Below are 24,137 nucleotides of genomic sequence, written 5' to 3'. Positions count from 1 at the left end.
AGACCTTGGTGTCCTCGTGCATCAGTCGGAGCAAGTAAATGCGCAGAATGAGCTGGGTTGGCAGGTTAATTTAGGGGAAATGCCATTTATGGTAGCAAGGGATAGATTTAGGTATTTGGGGATTCAGGTAGCGATGGAATGAACGGGTCTCCATAAGTGAACTTAACGGAGCTGGTGGAGGATGCCAGGAAGGACCTTAAGAGATGGGATACACTGCACTTAATGTTGGCGGGGAGGGTCCAAGTGGTGATCTTTATACCAAAGACCTTTTTTCGGAAATTGGACATGATCATTTTGAACTTTCTACGGTCGTGGAAGGTGCTGACGGTCGGGAGGACCCTGCTACAGAGGCAGAGACAGCAAGCAGGGTGGTGTTGCCAAACCCGTTTCATTATTATTGAGCGACGAATGTGGATAAGGTGCTGCGATGATGGGAAGGAGAAGGGGTAGAGTGGGTTAGGATGAGGAATCTTGTAAGGGGTCTAGTTTAAGTGCAATGGTGATGGCAGCATTGGCTCAGAGGAGGTATTCAGGGAGCCCGGTGGTGCAGTCCAAGGTGAAGATATGGAACAGTTGAGGAGGCATTTTAGTGTGGAAGGGATGTCTGTGTTAACGCGCTGTGCAAAAATCATGGGTTTGAGCCGGGGATGGATGAATAGATGGATGGATGGTGTATACAGGAGGTGGAGGGAAGTGAGGCTGGTTAAGATGAGGGATCTGTATTTGGAGGAAAGGTTCGCCAGTCTGAAGGAGCTAAGGGAGAAGGTAGAGCTGCCGAGGGGGAGTGAGTTCAGGTATCTGCAGGTAAGGGACTTTGCGCGAATGGAGAGGGTTTCCTAGGTTGCCAGGGTACACCCTGCTGGAGCGACTGCTGCTTCCGGATTTGGAAGGGGAGGGAAGAATTGGAAATATATACAAAGGTTAGGGGGGCAGAGAGGCGAGCAGATATAGATCAAGGAGAAATAGAAAGGAGAGTTGGGAGGGGAGATCAATTGGGGAGTATGGAGTGAGGCACTGCGTACGGTAAACGAGGCCTTCTCTTCTGCAAGGATGAGCCTGATACAGTTTAAGGTGGTGCATAGGGTGCATATGACTCAGGCAAAAATGAATGGGTTCTTTCAACGGTAGCAGATGAATCTGAGAGGTGTGAGCAGGGGCTAGCGAATCACACGCACCCATTTTGGGGTTGCGAACAATTGGGAAGATTCTGGGCGGGAGTATTCGCGGTCTTAGCCAGGATAGTGGAGGAGGAGATGGACCCATACACTTTGGTGGCGATATTTGGGGTTTCAGAGAAGCTCATTGAGAGAGGAGGAAGGCCGATGTTGCGGCTTTCGCCTCTGATTGTACGGCAGCGAATTTTGTTGGAGTGGTGGTCGGCATTGCCACCAGATGTAGCGGCTTGGTTAGGTGATCTGTACGACTTCCTGCGGTTGGAGAAGATAAAGTATTAGTCAAGGGGCTCGACAGAGGGGTTTTGAGAAAAGATGGGGAATGTTTGTGACTGTGTTTGAGGAGCTGTTTGTCGCACGGTAGTGGGGGCTGAATAGGGAAAACATTTGCACAGACTGTATAGTTGATTGCGTGGAAGTATGTTTCCCGGGGTGTTTTGATACACGTATGTAATATAAATTCATTTTTGTTACAAAGTGCGCAGGAATAGCAGGCAGTAAAGAAGGTGTAGTAATCCACGGGAGGCAGGAGTTCCATCACCACACCAATATTTATTTACAATAATATTACAGGAGCAGCTACAAACAGTGCTGCAAGCAGTCCAGTCAACTTAAGACTGGCTCACAAAGCCTACACAGGTGCTTATATGGGCCCCCTCAATGAGCTATCATTGAGGGAGCTCATACTCCAATTGGCCAACCAATAAAGCCAATTGGAGTTCATTACAGAAGGCAAATGGTTGTCCTTCATAGAAAGCAGGTTTGAGTATAGGAAAGGAGATGTTTTACTCCAATTGTACGAGGGCATTGGTGAAGCCACATCTGGAGTATTATGTGCAATTCTGGTGTCCTTATGTGAGGACGGATGTTCTTCCTATGAAGGGACTGCAACAAGGGTTTCCCAGGCTGATTCCTGGGATGGCCAGGTCGGTTATGGGGATCAAGGGTTACGGGGAGAAGGTAGGAGAATGGGGATGAGAAAGTATCAGCCATGATTGAATGCAGAACAGACTTGATGGGTCGAGTGGCCTAATTCTGCTCCAATGTCTGATGGGGCACAATTCTCCCATCGGGAGACTAAGTCCCGACGCCAGAGTGAAAACTGGAGTGTTTCACTCCGGCGTCGGAGGCCGCTCCCAGCCCCCTATTCTCCCGCCCCCGGGGGGCTAGGGGCGGCGCAGCATCATTTATGTGCGTCGGGCCTTAGCGCCGCGTGATAGCGGCGGCGCGTAAATGACGACACCCGCGCATGCGCGGGTTGGCCGGCGCAAACCCGCGCCTGCGCAGTTGCCGTCTTCCCCACGGCCGCCCCGCAAGAAGATGTCGGATTGATCTTGCGGGGCGGCGGAGGAAAGGAGGTCCTCCTTCAGAGAGGCCGGCCCGCTTATCGTTGGGCACCGATCACAGGCCAGACCCCTTTTGAGGCCCCCCCCCATTGCAAGACCCCCCCTCCCCCTCCCACAGGCCGCCCCCCAAGCGTTCCTGAGCTTTTCCCGCCGGCAGCGACCAGGTGTGGACAGCGCTGGCAGGAACCTGTCGTGTTGGGCAGGCCGCTCGGCCCATCCGGGTGGGAGAATCGCCGCTCGCCCGTTACGAACGGCGATCGGCGATTCTCCGAGCAGCCATCCGTGAATCTCGCCGCCCCGGTTTGGCGGGCGTGTGGTGGAAGAATCACGTGCGGGTGCCGGGACTCACTCGGCGCCCCGGCGATTCTCCCACCCGGCGTGGGGGGGGGGGGGATTCCGCCCATGGTCCTATGGTTAGGATTATAGTCATTTGAGTTTAGAAGAGTGAGAGGGGATCTCATAGAAACTTATAAAATTCTAACACGATTCATCAGGGTAGATTCAGAAAGAACATTCCCAATGGTAGGGGAGCCCAGAACTAGGGGTCATAGTTTAAGGATAGGGGGCAAACATTTTAGGACGATGGGGAGGAGAAATTTCTTCACCCAGAGAGGTGAATCTGTGGAATTCACTACCACAGAAAGTAGTTGAGGTCGAAATATTGCGTAATTTCAAGAAGGGATTAGATATGGCTGTTGGGGCTAAAGGGATCAAGGGATATAAGGAGAGGGGGGCGGGGAAGGTGGAATCAGGGTATTGAACTTGATCAGCCATGATCACAATGAATGGTGTAGCAGGCTCAAAGGGTCGAATGGTCTCCTCCTGCTTCTATTTTCTATGTTTCTATGTTTCAAACAAAGTTGTCCCGAAGAACAATGGATCTCGAATGGATCATCCTGGCTGAACCGGGGCATCCTATGTATTCTCCCTAATGAGGTTAAGTCTGAATCGGAGAAGGCAACTCAGGCTATGGGTATATTCCTCTGACTCTGCTGCTAGCAGTCTTTTCCCTCAGTCTGTTTAGCACCTAAATTCCCCGTTACATGTTGGACCCCATTTCTGGACCAAAGTTCCTAATACCTCCCTGGAATGACAAACCACACTACAGAGGAGATATTGAGTCAGATAACAGAAGCTTGATGAATTAAGTAGATTTTGAGGTTGGAAGGGAGGAGCATCCAGAGCTTAAGCAACTCTGGCTGTTGAACTGTAACTAGTGGGGTGCCACAAGGGTCAGTCCTCGGACCTCAACTGTTTACAATTTATATAAATTATCTGCAAGCAGGGACAGAGTATAATATCACAAAATTTGCGGATGATACTAAAACAGGTGGCGAAGCAGGCAGTAAAAAGAAGATTTTACAGATGGATATAGATTGGCCCAATCGCCGAGCCTAAGATTGGCAAATGGAGCTCAATGTGGATAAGTGAGAGTTATCCATTTTGGCCAAAAAGAAAGAAAGGCAAATTATCTAAATGGAAAGCCGATTCAAGATGCATCTGGGCAGAGGGATCTGAGTGTTTTTGTTCATGAATTGCAGAAAGTTGGTATGCAGGTTCAGCATGTAATTAAAAAGGCAAATGGAATGTTTGCGTTTATTGCAAACGGACTGGAGTATAAAAGTAGAGAAATGTTGTTGCAATTGTATAGGGTGTTGGGGAGACCACATCTGGAGTATTTTGTCCAGTTTTGGTCTCCTTATTTTAGGAAGAACGTGATGGCATTGGAGGCAATTCAGAGGAGGTTCACCAGATTGATTCCGGGGATGAAAGGATGGTCGTATGAGGATAAACAGTTTTGGCTTATACTTAGAAGGACGAGAGGGGTTCTGATCGAGGTGTATAAAATACTAAATGGGTTTGATAAAGTAAACGCAGACCAAATGTTCCACTTTGTGTGGAAATCTAGAATTAGAGGTCACGGATATAGGCTGAGAGGTGGTAGATTTAGAACAGAGATGAGGAGGAACTACTTCTCGCAGAGTGTGGTGAAGTTGGCAAACTCGCTGCCACATAGTGATGGAATCGGAGTCATCAAATGGTTTCAAGAAATGGATCGATATATTTGATTTTAAAAACGGGTTAAAGGGATATGGGCAACAGGTGGGGAGGTGATTTGAGACCAGGAAGAGATCTGCGATGATCTGACTGAATGGTGGAGCAGGCTCAAAGGGCTGAATTGCTTACTTCGGCTCCTAAATCCTCTGTTCCTATGACAGCCTCCCCGAACAGGCGCCGGAATGTGGCGACTGGGGGCTTTTCACAGTAACTTCATTTGAAGCCTACTTGTGACAATAAGCGATTTTCATTTCATTTTTTTATTTTCATTTTATTCATCTTCACCACTGGTGAAGTAATTTAAATAGGGGACACAGGAGACCAGAGTTAGAGGAGCGCAGTCTGGAGATTACAAAACTAGAGAGGGGCAAGACTGTGGAGGGATTTGCAAACAAGGAAGAGGGTTTCAAAATGAAGATATTGCTTGACTGGAAGCCAATGTACGCCAGCGAGCACAGAGCTGATAAATGAGCAAGAGTTGCTGTGAGTTAATACATAGGCATCAGAGCTTTGGATGACCTCAAAATTTATGGAGAGATGAATGTCATAGACAAGCCAATAGTGCATCAGAATAGACAATTTCAGAGCTTACAAAGTCATGAAGGTTTCAGCAGATGAGCTGAGATAGATAGGAAGACAATGCTAAACAGGTGGGTCACAACAATTTATACCAAAGGTGATCATTTAAAATTTGGCACTCTGACACGCCGCCCTGACAAGCACCAGTCACAAAGTTTCAGCAACATGTCTCACTTTTCAGCAATAATCAGATGGATGGGTGGAATCTAGCTGTCACCACTTCAGCTCTGATATTAAACACCTGGAGGCAAACAGTCTATGGGCATGGAAAAAAAAGAGGACAAAAGAAATGATCAGATGCTGGAAAAGAGAGCCAATCATACAACAGTTGGCTCTAATGCAGTTTCTCACTTCAGTAACTGGACCAAAGATCTTGAGCTATGACTCAATGCACTCTCAATTACACCTCCCCCACAGTTTTTGACTCAAGGAAAAATAAATACAGGATCAGCACACGTCTGCTCAATAGTTTCAGACTCTAAATGAAAATTTGTTCCCATTGTGACTGATGATATAATTTACCCCACTCTCATCTGATAAGTTTTCTGGCAGGGCAATTAACTTGTGGTTGTGGGATCGAGCTGCTGAATACCAATGTCAATGCACCAGTAGATGCTTCAGCCATGTAGTCTGCAGAACTAAGATGGAAGAGAACAAAAGACCTCAACTAAGCCTGGTAACAGGCCAATGCAGTGTCAGCTATGACAGATAAGGACACTCCAAAGATATCCTATAGGTTGAACCACAAAACTAAAGCGACATTCCTTTTAAAGTTTACTTTCCCTCTTGATTCATCTGCTTCCTTGATATGAAAAATGAAATGAAAATCACTCGTCACAAGTAGGCTTCAAATGAAGTTACTGTGAAAAGCCCCTAGTCGCCACATTCCAGCACCTGTTCGGGGAGGCTGGTTCGGGAATTGAACCGTGCTGCTGGCCTGGCTTGGACTGCTTTAAAAGCCAGCTATTTAGCCCTGTACTAAAACAGTCCAGATACGTTAAATTTGCTGCAATTGAAAGGATATGCAGCTGATCGTACCTGTAGCAATGCCCATCTAAAATGGTCAATGCGGTGGGCAGCATGTGGCGCAGTGGTTAGCATTGCTGCCACGGCGCTGAGGAGCTGGTTCGAAACCCGGCCCTGGTCACTGTCCGTGTGGAGTTTGCACATTCGCCCCGTGTCCGCGTGGGTTTCACCCCACAACACAAAGATGTGCAGGTTAGGTGGATTCGCCACACTAAATTGACCGTTAATGGGAAAAAAAATAATTGGGTACTCTAAATTTATTTTCAAAATAATAAAATGGTCAATGTGCTAAACAGCTGAGATCCCATCCAACAGTGCAACTTGGATTACAAAGTGTCATGTGAGAGTACCTTTAAGAAATGGGCGTGTATATAAATACCTGTAGTGAGTGTACCTTTAAGAAATGGGTGTTTACTACTGCAGTGATGTCAGAATGGGTGGAGCTGGGCTGTCTGTCAGATTTTTACTTTCGATTTTAAGCAGGGTGTGTTTTCAGTGTTGGAGCTGAAGCCAGACCAAGCAGGTGTACTGATGTTCTCTCTGCCATCAAAAGACTATCTCTTGATCATTTAGTGAATTCAGAATTATAAATGTTTTCAGTAGTGACTTTCATCTACTTTCATCAGATGTGCTTCTGATAAAAGGTTTTGTTTTTAAGTCATATGGATGTTAAAAAGGAAAGCTTAAAGGATTTAGTGTTGTAGTCTTTGGGGGTTGTATTTGAATTAATGGTTGCTAAGGTGTTCACTATGTTTTAAAAAGGTTAACTTGAGTTCATAGAATAAACATTGGTTTTGCTTAAAAATACTTTTCCTACCACACCTGTAGAGTGGGCCGTGTGCTCCCCATACCACAATCTATTAAAAGTTGTGGGTCAGGTGAACTCCATGATACACTTTGGGGTTCTCTAAACCCTGGCCCATAACAAAATGGAACAGAGCAGCCCACAGGAATTTGCAACATGCCAAGACCATCAAGACCAAATGATCAAAATTGTCACCTTATCTCCTGACACTAATATAATCACATCGACAACATAGCTTTCCTCCAAAGCTTTAGAATGCTCCCAGACTACCCCCACACCAAGCCACAGACTGCAATTCATCAGGGGGGGTGGAGGGGAATCATTATCCTCTTTAAGACGGTGCTGGTAATCAATTTGCAGAGATCGACATCAGCTTCTGCCAGTAACAGTGTGAATCCAAGTCACAAGGGGCAGAGTGTAGAGGTCAGCACGCAAAACGGGTTAAAACACTCAAAAAACGATGACTTCCTCAAAACAGATCAAATTTGGACTAATGTAAAACGCGCAAGGGAATTTCAGCTTTCAACCGGAGGTTCGCAGATGTCCCTGCATCAAAGTCCTGATTTGGTGCTTTTTGCATTTAAAAAAATGTGTAACACCAGCTGACCGAAGACGGGGCAAATAAAATACTTTATAACATCAAATAAACGTTGTCCCATCGTTATGAACAGGGCTGACAGTCTTCAAGGCCACTGGGCAGACAGCACTAAATAATAAACAGGCTTCCTTCCATTGAAAGATGGGGGTGTTAGTTATCCATGGCAAAAGATGTTTACAAAAACAAAATGGGTAGGGGCCAGTTGTGTTCCCAAAAAGCGCGATTCCTTCCATTACAGACAAGGCTACTGGGTTAGACACAGGCCTGAATGAAATCTGTCAACAGCTGCATTTCTGGCTACTATTTAAATCATAGTTTTCAAAATAAAACACGCTGTCAGAGAGGGGACGCGGGTGGCTCTAAAGGTTTACTTTATTGCCGACTGCCTGTGCTCGCTCACCTTCCCCGTCTGCTGACTGTTTCGCTTCTAATTTCACTCCATATTGCAGCTCCTGCTCTGCCACTGCTTCACCGGCTGCACTCACTCGGCTCCGCCCAGCCGTGTCCGGCCTCACAGCCGGCCGGCCGGCCGCCTGACTCCCCCGGCAGCGCCACCTGCGGCAACCCCACTTTACTGCCGCCAATCCTCGTATTGCTGCCGGTGGCAATTCATCCAGGCAGGTTGAACATTCACGTTTCTTATCGTCACCGGAGACCCACTTAAATAAGAGGAGGAAAAAATTGCCAAAGTCCCACATGTCACCACAGAAAAGTCACCCTGCAGAAAGAGACCATTCAGCCCATCTAGCCTGCGTGGCCCAGAAAAATAAAAGAGCAGCTCATTTTAATCTCATTTTCAGCACCTGGACCATAACTTTGCAGGTTACAGCACTTACAGAAGGATGATGTAGGTATAGAAATAGCATTGTGATTTATTTGAACGACTGAACATTGAGAGGGACGAGATATTAACAGTTTTAATGGGCCTAAAAGTGGACAAACCCCCAGGGTCAGATGAGATGTACCCCAGGTTGGTGTGGGAGGCAAGGGAGGAGATTGCAGTGGCTCTGACAAAAAAACTCTGATCTTCACTGGCCACAGGAGAGGTGCCAGAGGACTGGAAGACAGCTAATGTGGTGCCATTCTTTAATGGAAGTAATAATAATAACAATTTTTACTGTCATAAGTAGGCTTACATTGCAATGAAATTACTGTGAAAAGTCTGTCGTTGCCACATTCCGGCACCTGGTCGAGTACACAGAGGGAGAATTCAGAATGTCCAAATTACCTAACAACACATCTTTCGGGACTTGTGGAAGGAAACCCACGCAGACACAGTGAGAACATGCAGACTCCGCACAGACAGTTATCCAGCCAGGAATCGAACCTGGGACCTGAGCGCTGTGAAGCCACAGTGCTAACCACTGTGCTACCTTGCTGTCCTGTCGTGCTCCCCAAATCTTAGGGACAAACCAGGAAATTACAGGCCATTAAGTCTAACTTCAGTGGTTGGGAAACTCGTGGAAAAAATTCTGAGAGTCAGAATTAATTTTCACTTGAAGAGGCAAGGATTACTCAAGGATAATCAGCATGGCTTTGTCTTGCAAATATGATTGCATTTTTTGAGGAGGTGATTAGGTGAGCAGATGAGATTGTGCAGTTGATGTAGTCAACATGGACTTCAGTAAGGCTTTTGACAAGGTCCCACATGGGAGGCTGATAAAAAAGGTAAGAACCCATCTTTTCGAACCCACATTTAGGGGCAGCAGGGTAGCATGGTGGTTAGCATAAATGCTTCACAGCTCCAGGGTCCCAGGTTCGATTCCCGGCTGGGTCACTGTCTGTGTGGAGTCTGCACGTCCTCCCCCTGTGTGCGTGGGTTTCCTCCGGGTGCTCCGGTTTCCTCCCACAGTCCAAAGATGTGCGGGTTAGGTGGATTGGCCATGCTAAATTGCCCGTAGTGTCCTAATAAAAATAAGGTTAAGGGGGGGGGGTTGTTGGGTTACGGGTATAGGGTGGATACGTGGGTTTGAGTGGGGTGATCATGGCTCGGCACAACATTGAGGGCCGAAGGGCCTGTTCTGTGCTGTACTGTTCTATGTTCTAACCCATGGAATCCAGGACAATTTGGCAAACTGGATCCAAAACTGGCTTAGTGGTAGGATCAGAGAGTGATGGTTGAAGGTTGTTTTGGTGACTAGAAGCCTGTGTCCAGTGGTGTTCCACAGGGATCGGTGCTGGGTCCCTTGTTGTTTGTAGTGTACATTAATGATCTGGATATGAATATAGGAGGTACGATAAGTAAATTCACAGATGTCACAAAAATCGGTGGTGTGCTAAATAGTGAGGAGCAAGGCCTTAGATTATAGGATGATATAAATGGGCTGGTTAGATGGGACGAAGATTGGCAAATAAAATGTAACCATGAAAAGTGTGAGTATTTTGGGAGACTAACCTAGCAAGGGAATATACAACAAATGGTTGGGCTCAAGGAAGTGCAGAGGATCAAAGGGATCTTGGTGTTCGGGTTCACAGATCTCTGAAGACATCAGGGCAAGTTGATAAGGTGGTTAAGAAGTCTTATGGGATTCTTGTCTTTATTAATAGGGCGGCACGGTAGCACAAGTGGATAGCACTGTTGTTTCACAGCGCCAGGGTCCCAGGTTCGATTCCCTGCTGGGACACTGTGCGGATCCTGCACGTTCTCCCCATGTCTGCGTGGGTTTCCTCCGGGTGCTCCGGTTTCCTTCCACAGTCCAAAGACGTGCAGGTTAGGTGGATTGGCCATGATAAATTGCTCTTGGTCACCAAAAAAGATTAGGAGGGTTACGGGGATAGGGTGGAAGTGAGGGCTTAAGTGGCTCAATAGCCTCCTTCTGCACTGTATGTTCTATGTTCATTCATTATTATCCATGGCATTGAAGATAAGAGCAAAGAGATTTTGCTGGAGCTGTATAAAATGCTGGTTAGGCCCCAACGGGAGTACTGTATGCAGTTCTGGTCACCATACGATCGAAAGGAAGTAATTTCACTGGAGAGGGTCCAGAGGAGATTCACCAGGATGTTGCCTTGGCTGTATCATTTCAGCTATCATGAGAGACTGCATAGGATGGGGTTGTTTTCCCTAGGACCTGCTTAAGGTGAATAAAATTATGAGGGACTAAATAGAGTGGTCAGGAAGTCAATTTTCCCCTTAGTGGAGGGGTCAATAATCAGGGGCATAGATTGAAGGTAATGGACAGGAAGTTTAGAGGAGAGGTGAGGGAAAAACTTTTCACCTGAGAGGGTTGGAATCTGGAACTCACTGCCTGAAAGGATGGTAAAAGGGGCAATCCTCACAACGTTTTTTAAAATTTAGAGTACCCAATTCTTTATTTCCAAATAGGGAGCAATTTAGCTTGGCCAATTCATGCAGACACGGAGAGAATGTGCAAACTTCACATGGACAATTTTTGTGTAATCTGCAAATTTCCCAATCATGCTTCCCACATTTAATTCTAATTCATGAATATATACGAATATATATGAATATGAATATATAGGCAGCACGGTAGCATGGTGGTTAGCATAAATGGTTCACAGCTCCAGGGTCCCAGGTTCGGTTCCCGGCTGGGTCACTGTCTGTGCGGAGTCTGCACGTCCTCCCCGTGTGTGCGTGGGTTTCCTCCGGGTGCTCCGGTTTCCTCCCACAGTCCAAAGATGTGCGGGTTAGGTGGATTGGCCATGCTAAATTGCCCGTAGTGTCCTAAAAAAGTAAGGTTAAGAGGGGGGGGGGGTTGTTGGGTTACTGGTATAGGGTGGATACGTGGGTTTGAGTAGGGTGATCATTGCTCGGCACAACATCAAGGGCTGAAGGGCCTGTTCTGTGCTGTACTGTTCTATGTTCTATGTTCTAAATAGTAAGGGCCCTAACTCTGAGTCCTGTGGAACATCATTGGAAACTGTTTTCATTTGCAAAAACATCCATCGACCATTCAACTTTGTTTTCTGTCACTGAGCCAGTTTTGGATCCAACCTGCTACCTTTTCCTGGATCCTGTAAGATCTCACTTTTCTGACCATACTGCCACATGGGACCTTGTCAAATGCCTTACTGAAATCCAAATAGCCTATATTCACTGCACACTCCATCAATCCTCCTTGTTACTTTCTCAAAAAATTATTTTAAGTTAGTAAGACACAATCTTCCTCTAATGAAACCATTCATAATCAATCCGCACCTTTCTAATTGACAGTTTAACCTGTTTCTCAGGACTGCAACTATAATTTGCCAACCATTGAGGTCAGACTGGCCAGAATGTAGCTTTCTGGCCTAACACTGGCAAACTTTTTAAATAATGGTACAATGCTCACAAACCTCCAATCATAGAATCAGGGCAGCACGGTGGTCTAGTGGTTAGCACAGCTGCCACACGTCACTGAGGTCCCAGGTTCAATCCCGGCTCTGGGTCACTGTCCGTGTGCAGTTTGCACATTCTTCCTGTGTCTGCGTGGGTTTCGCCCCCACAACCCAAAAATGTGCAGAGTAGGTGGATTGGTCACGCTAAATTGCCCCTTAATTGGAAAAAATAATTGGGTAATCTAAATTTATTTTTTAAAAATAATAATATATCATAGAATTTACAGTGCAGAAGGAGGCCATTCAGCCCATTGAATCTGCACCAATGCTTGGAAACAGCACACTACTTAAACCCATGCCTCCACCTTATCCCCGTAACCCAGTAACCATGCCTAACCTTTTGGACACTAAGAGTCAATTTAGCATGGCCAATCCACCTAAACTGCACATCTTTGGACTGTGGGAGGAAACTAACGCAGACACAGGGAGAAAGTGCAAACTCTAAATAGACAGTCACCCGAGGCCAGAATTAAACCTGGGACCCTGGTGCAGTGAGGCAGCAGTGCTAACCACTATGTCACCATGCCACCCTCTTTTTTTCACTCAAACACGGAGGGTGTCTTGCTGAGGTCCACATTCTGGAAGCACTGACCGCCCGATGCAAATCTTCCCCAAAACTGCCCATCAGTGTCACTGCTCTGCTCTCAGGTACATCAATGGTTACTGTGCAAAATAAGAGCTCACGGTGTAAGAAGCAAAATATTAGCATGTATAGAGGATTGGTGAGCCAACAGGAAGCAAAGAATAGGGTTAATTGGGCCTTTTTCAGGTTGGCAAGATGTGATGACTGGAGTGCCACAGGCACCAGCACTGAGGCCTCAACTATTAACAATTTATATCAATAAGTTGAATGAAGATACTGAGTGTATGGTTGCTAAATTTGCAGGTGATACAAAGATGAGCAGAAAATAAAGTTGTGATGAGGACAAAAGGAATCTGAAAAGGGACAAATAGGTTAAGCAAGTGAGCAAAAAATTGGCAGATGGAATATAATGTAGGCAGGCAAGAAGAATAAAAAAGCAGATTATTTGATTGCAAATTGTGTCATGGGAATGTCACTTTAAGAAATGTTTGTCTGCTCAAGTGGCTGCAGTGATGTCAGAGTGCGGGTGGAACTGAGCTCTGGCTCTGCTTTTTAGTTTTGCTTTGAAGAAAAGTTTGGGTGTGTCTGTGTTTTTTGGTTTTGTTTTAGTGTTGGAGCCAAAGAAGGTGTAATTTTGATCTCTCTGCAATCTAAAGACTATCTCTAGATCATTTGGTGAATTCAGAGTGATAACTGCTCTCAGTAGAGAATTTAAACCTGATGAGCTTCTGTTAAAAGGTTTTTTGTCTTATGGATGTTAAAAAGAAAGTTTAAAGATTACTTAGAGTGTTCTATTCTTTGGGGTTGTATTTGAATTGATGCTTGCTAAGATGTTCACTGTATGTTTTAAAAAGATTATCTGAGTTCATAGAATAAACATTGTTTTGCTTGAAAAATTACTTTAAAATTTCTGCTGCACCACACCTGTGGAGTGGGCCGTGTGCTCCCCATACCACAATCTGTTAAAAATCGTGGATTAGGTGAACTCCATGATACACTTTGGGATTCTCTAAACCCTCACCCATAACAATTGCAGAACTCTGAGATACCGAGATCTGGGTGTCATGCAGGTACAGCAAGTGATTGGGAAGGCAAATGGTGTGATTATTTCAACGGGAATGGAATAGAAACACAGGAATGAATGGCTACAGTTGTACAGGGTGCTGGTACAAACACATCGAGAGTAGAATGTACAAATTTGGTCTCCTCATTTGAGAAAGGATATTAATGCATTCAAAGCAGTTCAGAGAAAGTTCACTTGATTACTACCTGGGATAGGGCGGAGGAGGGGATGGGATGTGGGGGGTGTAATGATCTTTGATTGGACTGATGTTGAATCTTGATATTGTAGTGTGAACAAAGAACATTAGACTTTGTTTTACAAACAAAGTTATTTATTACTAACACTACACCAACAAATTACTAAAATGTCTAACATTAATAGAGTTAGAAATAATGGTCTCACACTGACTTACACTAAGATACTACAGAGCTACTCTAATATGTGACTGCTACCAACTCCTTACTAACACATTCTCGTGGAACACATGGTGTGTCCGGGTCACATGTCTGCATACTCTGATGGTCGGATGCAGGAACTACAAGTTATACAGAGATTATTATTTTCATACAGCTGATAACACAGATGGCAATCTACTTATCATCACAGGGAGTGGCCGCTATCTTAAGAAGAAAGGTTAGACAGGCTGTGCCTGTATCTATTGGAATTTAGAAAACTGAGAGGTGAACTTATTGAAACAAATAAGATCCTGAGGAAATTTGGCACGGTGGATGCTGGAAGGATGTTTCCTGTGTGGAAGAAACAAGAACTATCCAAGATGGACATTGGAAGAATTTTCTCTCTCAGAGGATTGTGAATCTTTGGAACTTGCAGAGCTAAGCTGAGAAGTGGCAGATGGAGTTTAATCCTGAAAAGTGTGAGGTTGTCCATTTTGGAAGGGCACATATGAATGCGGAATACAGGGTTAATGGTAGGGTTCTTGGCAATGTGGAGGAGCAGAGAGATCTTGGGGTCTATGTTCATAGATCTTTGACAGTTGCCACTCAAGTGGATAGAGCTGTGAAGAAGGCCTATGGTGTGCTAGCGTTCATTAGCAGAGGGATTGAATTTAAGAGCCGTGAGGTGATGATGCAACTGTACAAAACCTTGGTAAGGCCACATTTGGAGTACTATGTGCAGTTCTGGTCGCCTCATTTTAGGAAGGATGTGGAAGCTTTGGAAAAGGTGCAAAGGAGATTTACCAGGATGTTGCCTGGAATGGAGAGTAGGTCTTACGAGGAAAGGTTGAGGGTGCTAGGCCTTTTCCCATTAGAACTGAGAAGGATGAGGGGCGACTTGATAGTTGTTTATAAGATGATCAGGTGAATAGATAGAGTAGACAGTCAGAGACTTTTTCCCCAGGTGTAACAAACCATTACTAGGGGACATAAATTTAAGGTGAATGGTGGAAGATATAGGGGGGATGTCAGAGGTAGGTTCTTTACCCAGAGAGTAGTGGGGGCATGGAATGCACAGCCTGTGGAAGTAATTGAGTCAGAAACATTAGGGACCTTCAAGTGGCTATTGGATAGGTAAATGGATTACGGTAGAATAATGGCGTGTAGATTAATTTGTTCTTAAGGGCAGCACGGCAGCATTGTGGATAGCACAATTGCTTCACAGCTCCAGGGTCCCAGTTTCGATTACGGCTTGGGTCACTGTCTGTGCAGAGTCTGCACATCCTCCCCGTGTGTGCGTGGGTTTCCTCCGGGTGCTCCGGTTTCCTCCCACAGTCCAAAAATGTGCAGGTTAGGTGGATTGGCCATGATAAATTGCCCTTCATGTCCAAAATTGCCCTTAGTGTTTGGTGGGGTTACTGGGTTATGGAGATAGGGTGGAGGTGTTGACCTTGGGTAGGGTGCTCTTTCCAACAGCCGGTGTAGACTCGATGGGCCGAATGGCCTCCTTCTGCACTGTAAATTCTATGATAATCTATGATTAATCTAGGACAAAGGTTCGGCACAATATCGTGGGCCGAAGGGCCTGTTCTGTGCTGTATTTTTCTATGTTCTATGTTCTATGGTGGAAGATATAGGGGGGATGTCAGAGGTATGTTCTTTACCCAGAGAGTTGTCGGGGCATAGAATGCACTGCCTGTGGAAGTAGTTGAGTTGGAAACATTAGGGACCTTCAAGCGGCTATTGGATAGGTACATGGATTACGGTAGAATGATGGGGTGTAGATTCATTTGTTCTTAATCTAGGACAAAAGTTCGGCACAACATCGGGGGCCGAAGGGCCTGTTCTGTGCTGTATTTTCCATTAATATTTTTAAGGCAGAGGTGGATAGATTCTTTACTAACAAAGGAGTCAAACATCATCAGGGATAGGCAAAATATGTAGTTGAATCCACAGTCAGATCCGCCATGATCTTATTGAATGGCAGGGCAAACTCAAAGGGCTCCTGGTCTTAGTTTGTGTGTTCATAAACAAGTTCAGTAGCACTTAGCAGGTTTAGCATCTGTGAAGAAAGAGGTAAACTGTAGTCACTGATTCAGTTCTGCAACTCTTCATCAAAAGCAGACCGCAGTATCCCTTTCGCTCTGTTTCTCTCTCCATGCATCTGTCTGACTAGCTGAGTGATTCTAGCATATTCTGTTTTTATTTTTAACATTTCCAGCATCTGCAGTCTGATTGTTTTTGTGCTAGTGTTGAAAGACCTACTCAATTGCTCTCCACATTGCTCTGGTTCCGTTTTACTGACGCAAACACTTTTCTTCAAGAGCACATATACTCCTCATGTTTAGGTTGGTTGAGGATACGGCATCAGCTTTGGTCTGAGCTCTAGTGCTTCGCCCAGAAAAAAAATAACTTGGCTTTCTGTACTTCCACCCAACTGGAAGCGTGATTATCAGCGTCATAGAATCATAGAATTGTTACATCACAGAAGAAGGCCATTCTCTTTACTTATTCAGCCCACCATGTCCATGCTAGCTCTCGTAAGAATCAATTCCCATATTCCCACTCCACCACCACTTTCCCATATCCCTGCACATTCCTCCTTTTCAGATATTTGGAAAATTTAAAAACATTTACAGCACAGAAAGTAGCCACACTGCCAATTGTGTCTGTGCCAGATAAAAACAAGCCACCCAGCCTAATTCCATTTCCATTATTATCCACATCAGCTACCTCAAGTTGGGCAAGATAGTCAGAATCAATTTCTACATATTCACTTGGTTTATTAAATACTTCGAACAACCGATCATTTATCCCAAACACAATACACATTAGTCCTTACAAAGCCTGTTGGGCTAGATATCGACTCAATAAACTGTTCTCTCTTCAAGAGACCATTACAATTTCATCAGAGGACCAATTTTATCATTATTGACAATAGGCCACAGGATTAATTTTGGCAACAATTGACAATAGACTTTAAGCGGGGTAACAACTTAAGATCATAATTATAAAGCTCTCTGAAGAACACATCCCACAGATTTTGCTTGTCCCCCGAATGACTCGCGGACTCATGAAGTTTGCATCATAATCTACCTTTACAACAGCCTCTGATCATTATTACTTCAAAGTTTCTTTGCTATTGCTTCATAGTTCTTTTTCTTTTTCCCATTGCCTCAGTACTCTCTAGTTCATGAGCCACTAGTTTTTTGGTTCATGATCTACAAAATAAAATTCCTTCCATCACGTGGTAGGAGTTTCGCTCGTGCACGAACACCAAACATTTTGTGTAATGTTCTGATGCAGTTTCAAGTTATTTTTTGTCATCTTAGTTTTTCACAACACCTTTCCAAAATCTTATACAACCTTTGCATTGATATGCCAAAACATTATTTAAAGTTTCACAAGAATCTCCTGCATTTTAAGTGATAAATAGTTTAATCTCAAGTACCTGACTGCAAATACTATTGGACACTTGGGCAAATAGACCCATCATTTCAGGAGATGATTTAACTAGAAAAGACATGTTTTCAAAATCAGAATTCTTCAACAATATATTAATGGCTTTAAGACGAGGAACAACACATTTATTTTTGTTTTTTTTTATTGAGCCAGCGCAATGTCCCAGCCATATTATCTACCCCATTAACTTTTATGTAGAAAATTTAATGTGACTAACTACAGAACAAAGAAAATCAATCAACATTGCTCGAAATAGTTATATCCTGATCAATTCAACCGTATGTTTACTTTGTCTACATAGCTAACCATAAACTTTTAAATTATCAAGATAAAGACAGAACTCTTTGGTTATTTTGCAATACAATATTAATATTAATTAAAATGTATTTGACTAATTAACTCTGTAACATATATTTTGAGTTCCTTCGCCAAAAACAAAGAGTGAAATAATATGGGCTTTGAATTATCGAGTAAACCTTACAAGTGCTTTTATTTTCTGTAACATGCGATAATGTCAAAACACATGCCCACGCAAAAAATATAACTGCAACAAAAATGTTTTGCTCGTCTGCCAATCGGTCTGCTTCACCAGGAACAAAGCCAGGGATTCTTTCATTTTTAGATTACTGCTATAATTCAGGAATATGTACTCACAGACTTTCACCAATATTTCAGTGTCATTCCCAGTGATTTTTCACTGTTATTTCCTCTGTGAGGTCATTGTCTGCCTTCACTCTACACTTACTTACAAAACAACGGTTGCGATCAGGAATTTAGATGTTTACCCTCTTCAGAACAATGTTTTGCCGTGGACAACGTCCCTATTGAATTGATATTTTTGGCAATAGTAGTCTGTGAAATTGAATGGAAGATGTAACAACCAGAGATTGGCAGACATAATCGTGCACTGTGACTACATTGCAACAATGTTAAATTATCTTAATGTTGTAATATGCATACAGGATACAAAAATCTATGTTTCATTATTCATCCAAGTTTTCCGACTTGGCTATGCAGTGAAAATTTATTTTATGTTGATCATGGAAAGATAGGCACCATCCAATGGCCACACTACGCCCAGAAAGCAGTTTGCCATGGCGCAAAGTACCGATAAAAGCTGGGAGACCAGCTGCCAGGATCTACCCGGCTCGCAATGCCTCGCAACAGCTAACGTGATCTCACAAGACGGTGCGATGTAAATCCTGACCGTTGTGGGCAGGTTCATTTTTGTCAAATCTGCATATTAGAGCGAGACAGCCAGTTTCACTGTTATATGCAGTTTCTTGAGGTACCCGAGACGTTGGGTTCTAACCCCTTCGCCTTAGAGACCTTGGGAAAGTGCCATTCAGCACTGGTCTCCACAAACGGGGACCAGACAGAACGGCAGTTATGGGGGTCTCCCAAGAGATCAGAGGCCTGCAAGTGCATGCCCATTGGACAGGGTGGTACCCTGGCACGGCTGGTTCCTCCAAGACACCCTGGCAGAGACACCAGGATGCCAGCCTGGCATTGCCAATGTACCCAGCTGGTACTTCCAGCTGGTACTGCCAAGATTCCAAGTTGGCAATGCCAAGGTGCCAAGCTGGCCTTTTTTGTTGTCTGGTGATTGGACGCGGGTACCCTGGGCGAGTGTTAGAGGAGTGTGGGGAGCAAGTGCGATGAGGGGGACCCTCCCATAGTGCTTTGGGACTGGGGGAACACTCCCATAGTGCTTTGGGGCTGGGGGATTGGTGTTCAGGTCAGGTAGCACGGTAGCATAGTGGTTAGCACTATGACTTCACAGCGCCAGGGTCCCAGGCTCGATTCAAGCTTGGGTCACTGTCTGTGCGAAGTCTGCACGTTCTTCCCGTCTCTGCGTGAGTTTCTTCCGGTTCATCCGGTTTCCTCCCACAGTCCAAAGATGTGCAGGTTAGGTGGATTGGCCATGCTAAATTGTCCTTAGGTTAAATGGGGTTGCTGGGTAACGGGGATAGGGTGGAGGTGTGGGCTTAGGTAGGGTGCTCTTTCCAAGAGCCAGTGCAGACTCGATGGGCCGAATGGCCTTCTTCTGCACTGTAAATTCTATGATTCTATGATTCAGGTGCCTCGTAGATCAGGACGCCATTTAAAAATGTGAAGGGAGGGTGATGCGGTGAGGTGAGGTTGGAGAAGAAACATGGAGGGGCCAGTTAAATGGTGAAATTAACGGGGGTGGAACTGAGAGATGAGGATGGCGGACGGTAAAAGGGAATGGACACGTAAGCCCCGGTATGGCTCAATGGACTGGTGAAGAGATCTCGGGTCTTTGCGCACTTAAGGGGCAAGATTCTCCGCAAATGCGGAGAATCGTAAAGGCTGCTGTGGGACAGGCCGTGACCCACGGCAGCCTTCGCGCCCACTTCCAGGGCTGATTCTCCCCCCGGGGCGGGGCTAGGAGCGCGGCCCCGTATGTGACGGCCGCACGTCAAGCGTCACGCCGGCTGACGCGACCGATGATGTCAGCCGCGCATGCGCAGGCTGGACAACGCCAACCCGCGCATGCTCAGTTGGCGTCTTTTCCCTCAGCCACCCCGCAAGACGTGGCAGCATGATCTTGCGGGGCGGCGGAGGGAAAAGAACGCACGGCCCGCGATCGGTGGGCACCGATCGCGGGCCTATGCCCCCCTTGGCACGGCCATGGTACGGCCATGCCAATCGGGCCCCCAGATGCCCCAAACGGGCATCTGACGGCCGTTTCACGACGGCAACGAGCAGGTGTGTTTGCTGCCGTGTTGAATAGTGGGAGGGCGTGAAAAATGTCGGGAGGCCCTCCCGCTATTCTCCCACCCGGCGTGGGGGGGGGGGGGGGGGGGGGAATCTCACCCCTCAAGTTTAAAAGCGGAGTCTTTCTGCAGGAGACGCACATCCACGTCACCTACTGAGGAAGGGATGAGTGGGTCAGATATTCCACTTGGGGTTTGATTCAAAGTCGCAGGAGATGGCAATCTTGATGAGTAAGAAAACGAGTTTATGAGAATGAAGGGAGGGACCTGGGTGGGAGATATGTGATGGTGAGTGGGATATTAGAAGGGATGCCAGTAGTATTGGTGAATGTATATGCACTGAATTGGGACGATGTAGGATTTTTAAGGGTGTTACTGGCAGCAATCCCGGACTTGGCCACGCACCAGTTGTTCATGGAAGGAGATTTTAATTGTGTCCTAGAACCGAGGGTAGATAGGTTGATCCCCAGGTCAAAGGGTAGAATACGAATGGCGAAGGAACTGGGAGTTTTTTTGGAAAAGATAGGTATGGTGGACCCATGGTGCTTCCAGAACCCAGGGGGAAGGAAGTATTCCTTTGTCTCACATGTGTATAGGGTGTATTCAAGAATCAACTTTTTTGTGGCGAGTCGGGAGATTTTGGTTGGGGTGGAGGGGGACAGAGTTTGCGGGGATAGTAATCTCGGACCATGTGCCAGACTGGTTTGAGATTCAGCTTAGATCGGGAAGGGAGCAGAGGCTGGGGTAGAGGCTCGATTCGGGGTTGTTGGCAGATAGAGGATTTTGTGACAAAGTGCAGGCTGTGATTAAAGATTATGATAAATTGAACCAAAATGGGGAGGTGTCGGCGGCCACATTTTGGAACGCACTAAGTCTAAGGTTCCATTAGCTCATTCAAGGCACATGCAGATACGGAAAGGACGGAGGAATATGAACGGCTAATGAACGAGATAGTGGAGGTAGGGAGTACTCGAAGGCACCCACCACGGAGGGATTGGCGAGGAGGAAAGAAAAATCACAGGGGCAATTTGATAGCTTGACAACGGGGAGGGTGGTAGGACAGCCTCTGGGGCAAGAGAGGTGTAGAACGAATACGGGGAGAAGGCAAGCTGAATGTTGCTACGGAGGCAGGCAGCGTCCAGGGAAATATTGAAGATATGAACTGGGGCAGGGGATGTGTGTCGGAGCCAGGGAAGATAAACAAGGTGTTTAGGGATTACTATAAGGAGCTGTACAGAGCGGACCCGGGGGGTGAAGAGGGGTACGTGAAACGGTTCTTAGACGAACTGGAGTTGCACAGTTGGAGGAAGAGAAGAGGCAGGCGGAAGAGGAGCCTTTGGGGCTGAGGGAGGTATTGGATACTATAAGGGGTGTGAAGTCGGGGAAGGCCCGGGGCCCGATGGTTATCCGACAAAATTCTATAAGGAGTTTGCGACGGACTGGCACCACATCTCTTGGGGGGATATAATGAGGCGCTGCATTAGTGGGAGCTGCCAGAGATGATGACGCAGGCAACGATCACATTAATACTAAAAAAAGGCGAAGGACACTTTGGAAAATGGATCGTATCGGCCCATATCGCTGTTAAATATGGATGTGAAAGTACTGGCTAAGTTAGTGGCGGGAAGGATAGAAGGTTGTGTCCCGGGGATGGTTGCGGAGGACCAAACAGTTTTCGTAAAGGGCAGGCAGCCCTTGGAAAATAGGCGACAGGTTTAGATAAAGGATCTGGATCGGCGCAGGCTGGGAGGGCCGAAGGGCCTGTTCCTGTGCTGTAATTTTCTTTGTCCTTTGTTCTTATTAATATAAGGCAGCTTTCTAGTAATATAAGATGGCTGTTAAATGTGATCATGACCCCGTTGACGTGCCGGAGCTAATGGATGCAGGGAAGGCATTCGACGAGGTGGAGTGGCGGTACATATTTGAGATCCTGGGAAGGTTTGGGTTTGAGCCAAAGTTTGTGGCATGGGTGTGCCTGTTATATGTGGCACCAATGGCGAGTTTGCGGACTAATGACATGGGTTCACGAACTTTGAACTGCACAAGGGAACAAGGCAGGGGTGCCCATGGTTTCCACTGCTGTTTGCGTTGGCTATACAGCCTCTGGCAATGGCTCTTAGGGGTTCGGCAGAGGGGCGAGGGATTACAAGGGGACGAAGGGAGCATTGGGTGTTGCTATATGCTGACGACCTACAATTGTATGCGTTGGACCCCCTGCAGAGCATGGGCCTGTTAGGGAAGTTTGGTGCGTTATCGGGATATAAGTTAAATGTAGGGAAAAGCGAAGTGTTCCCGGTGAACGAGTTGGGTCAGCGAGCCAATCCAGGGGGGATGCCATTTAAGGTAGCCAGAGACAGGTTTAGATACCTGGGGATTCAGGTGGCGAGGGAATGGGCGATGCTACATAAATGGAATTTAACAAAACTGGTGGAGGCGGTTAGGGAGGATCTGAAGAGGTGGGACACGCTGCACTTGGTTTTTGCAGGGAGGGTCCAAGCGGTGAAGATGAACATTCTGCCGAGGTTCCTGCTCATATTCCAGACACTCCTTATCTTTGCACCAATGGCCTTCTTTCAAAAACTGGATGATTATTTCACACTTTGTATGGGCAGGAAGGTGCCAAGGGTTAAGAGGACCCTGTTACAGAGATAGAGGCAACAGGGAGGATTGGTGTTGCCGAACCTGCTACATTATTACTGGGCGGCAAACGTGGAGAAGGTGAGGTGGTGATGAGAAGGGGAAGGAGTAGAATGGTTTAGGATGGAGGAGGAATCCTACAGGGGGTCCAGCTTGAGGGCTATGGTGACGGCAGCATTGCCAATGGCGCCCAGGAAACACTCAGAGAGCCTGTGGTGCAGTCCACGGTGAAGGTCTGAAACTAGTTGAGGAGGCACTTTAGGATAGAGATGTCGGTGTTAACGCCATTGTGCGAAAACCATGGTTTCGGGCTCGAGGTGATAGGTGGTATGTATAAGAAGTGGAGAGAAGTGGGGCTGGTTACGGTGAGGGATTTGTACCTTGAAGTGTTTCAAGTATATTGGAACTGAAGGAGAGGGTAGCACTCCCGAGAAGAAGAGGTAAGGGACTTCACGTTTAAGGTTTGGAAGGAGTTCCCCAGGTTGCCCACGTACATCCTGTTGGAGTGACTACAGGATCGGAGACATATATGGGTGGCTGGGAGAGCAGGGAGGTTAACAGGTGAAGAAGATTAAGGAGAAGTAGGAGGGAGAGCTGGGAAGGGAGATAAATAGGGGAGTATGGAATGAGGCGCTATGAAGGGTAAACACGATCGCCCAGATGAGCCTGATCCAGTTCAAGGTGGTACACAGGGTACACACAACTCTGGCAAGAGTGAGTGGGTTCTTCCAGGGAGTGACAGACAAGTGTGAGAAGTGTGGGAAAGGACCAGTGAATCATGTTTATATATTCTTGGGCTGCGTAACATTGGGGAGATTTTGGGTGGGAGTGTTCACGGCGCTAACAAGGATAGTGGGGTGGAAGTTGAGCCGGACCCTTTGATGGCAATATTTGGGACATCGGAGAAGCTGGAGCTGATGGAGGGGAGGAGGGCCAAAGTTGTGGCCTTTGCCTCTCTGATTGTCGGGAAGAATTCTGCTGGAGTGGCGGTCAGCAATGCTGCTGGCGGTGGCGGCTTGCCTGGGGGACATATACGAGTTTCTTTAGTTGGAATAGATTGAGTACAAATTAAAGGGTTCAGCGGAGAGCTTTGAGCAAGGTGGGGGATGTTCGTTACCGTGTTTGAGGAGCTGTTCGTCGCGGGAGGTGAGTGGGGGAGAGAGGAGGGGGTGATAAAGGGGAAAATTGTACAAACTGTATATTTGTGTGTTGGGGAGTTTGTTCCCCGAATTGTTTATGTTTTTAAAAAATATTTTATTGAGGCATTTATATCTTTACACATCAAACACAATCACAAAACAAAACAAGCCAACACGGCTGCAAATAACCAACTC

At 46.2% G+C, this 24,137-nt stretch overlaps 1 protein-coding gene across 2 annotated transcripts in view; it reads right to left on the bottom strand.

Moving 5' to 3' along the window:
• The window catches only part of LOC119962662 (WD repeat-containing protein 7), an 869,538-nt gene extending 861,416 nt beyond the window's left edge, over positions 1 to 8,122 (bottom strand). Inside the window, exon 1 of one of the 2 annotated variants that reach the window (XM_038790561.1) lies at positions 7,985 to 8,122. The gene's annotated coding sequence lies outside the window, so the exon portion shown is untranslated. The remainder of the gene's footprint in view (positions 1 to 7,984) is intronic. The other variant, XM_038790562.1, reaches the window with a different exon arrangement.
• Positions 8,123 to 24,137: the final 16,015 nt, after the last annotated feature.

The sequence above is a fragment of the Scyliorhinus canicula genome, chromosome 3 (genome assembly GCF_902713615.1).
Source record: "Scyliorhinus canicula chromosome 3, sScyCan1.1, whole genome shotgun sequence".
In the NCBI taxonomy this organism is placed as follows: Eukaryota; Metazoa; Chordata; class Chondrichthyes; order Carcharhiniformes; family Scyliorhinidae; genus Scyliorhinus; species Scyliorhinus canicula.
The sequence above is the reverse complement of the archived record's forward strand: the minus strand, read 5'-3'. Positions and strand labels throughout refer to the sequence as shown.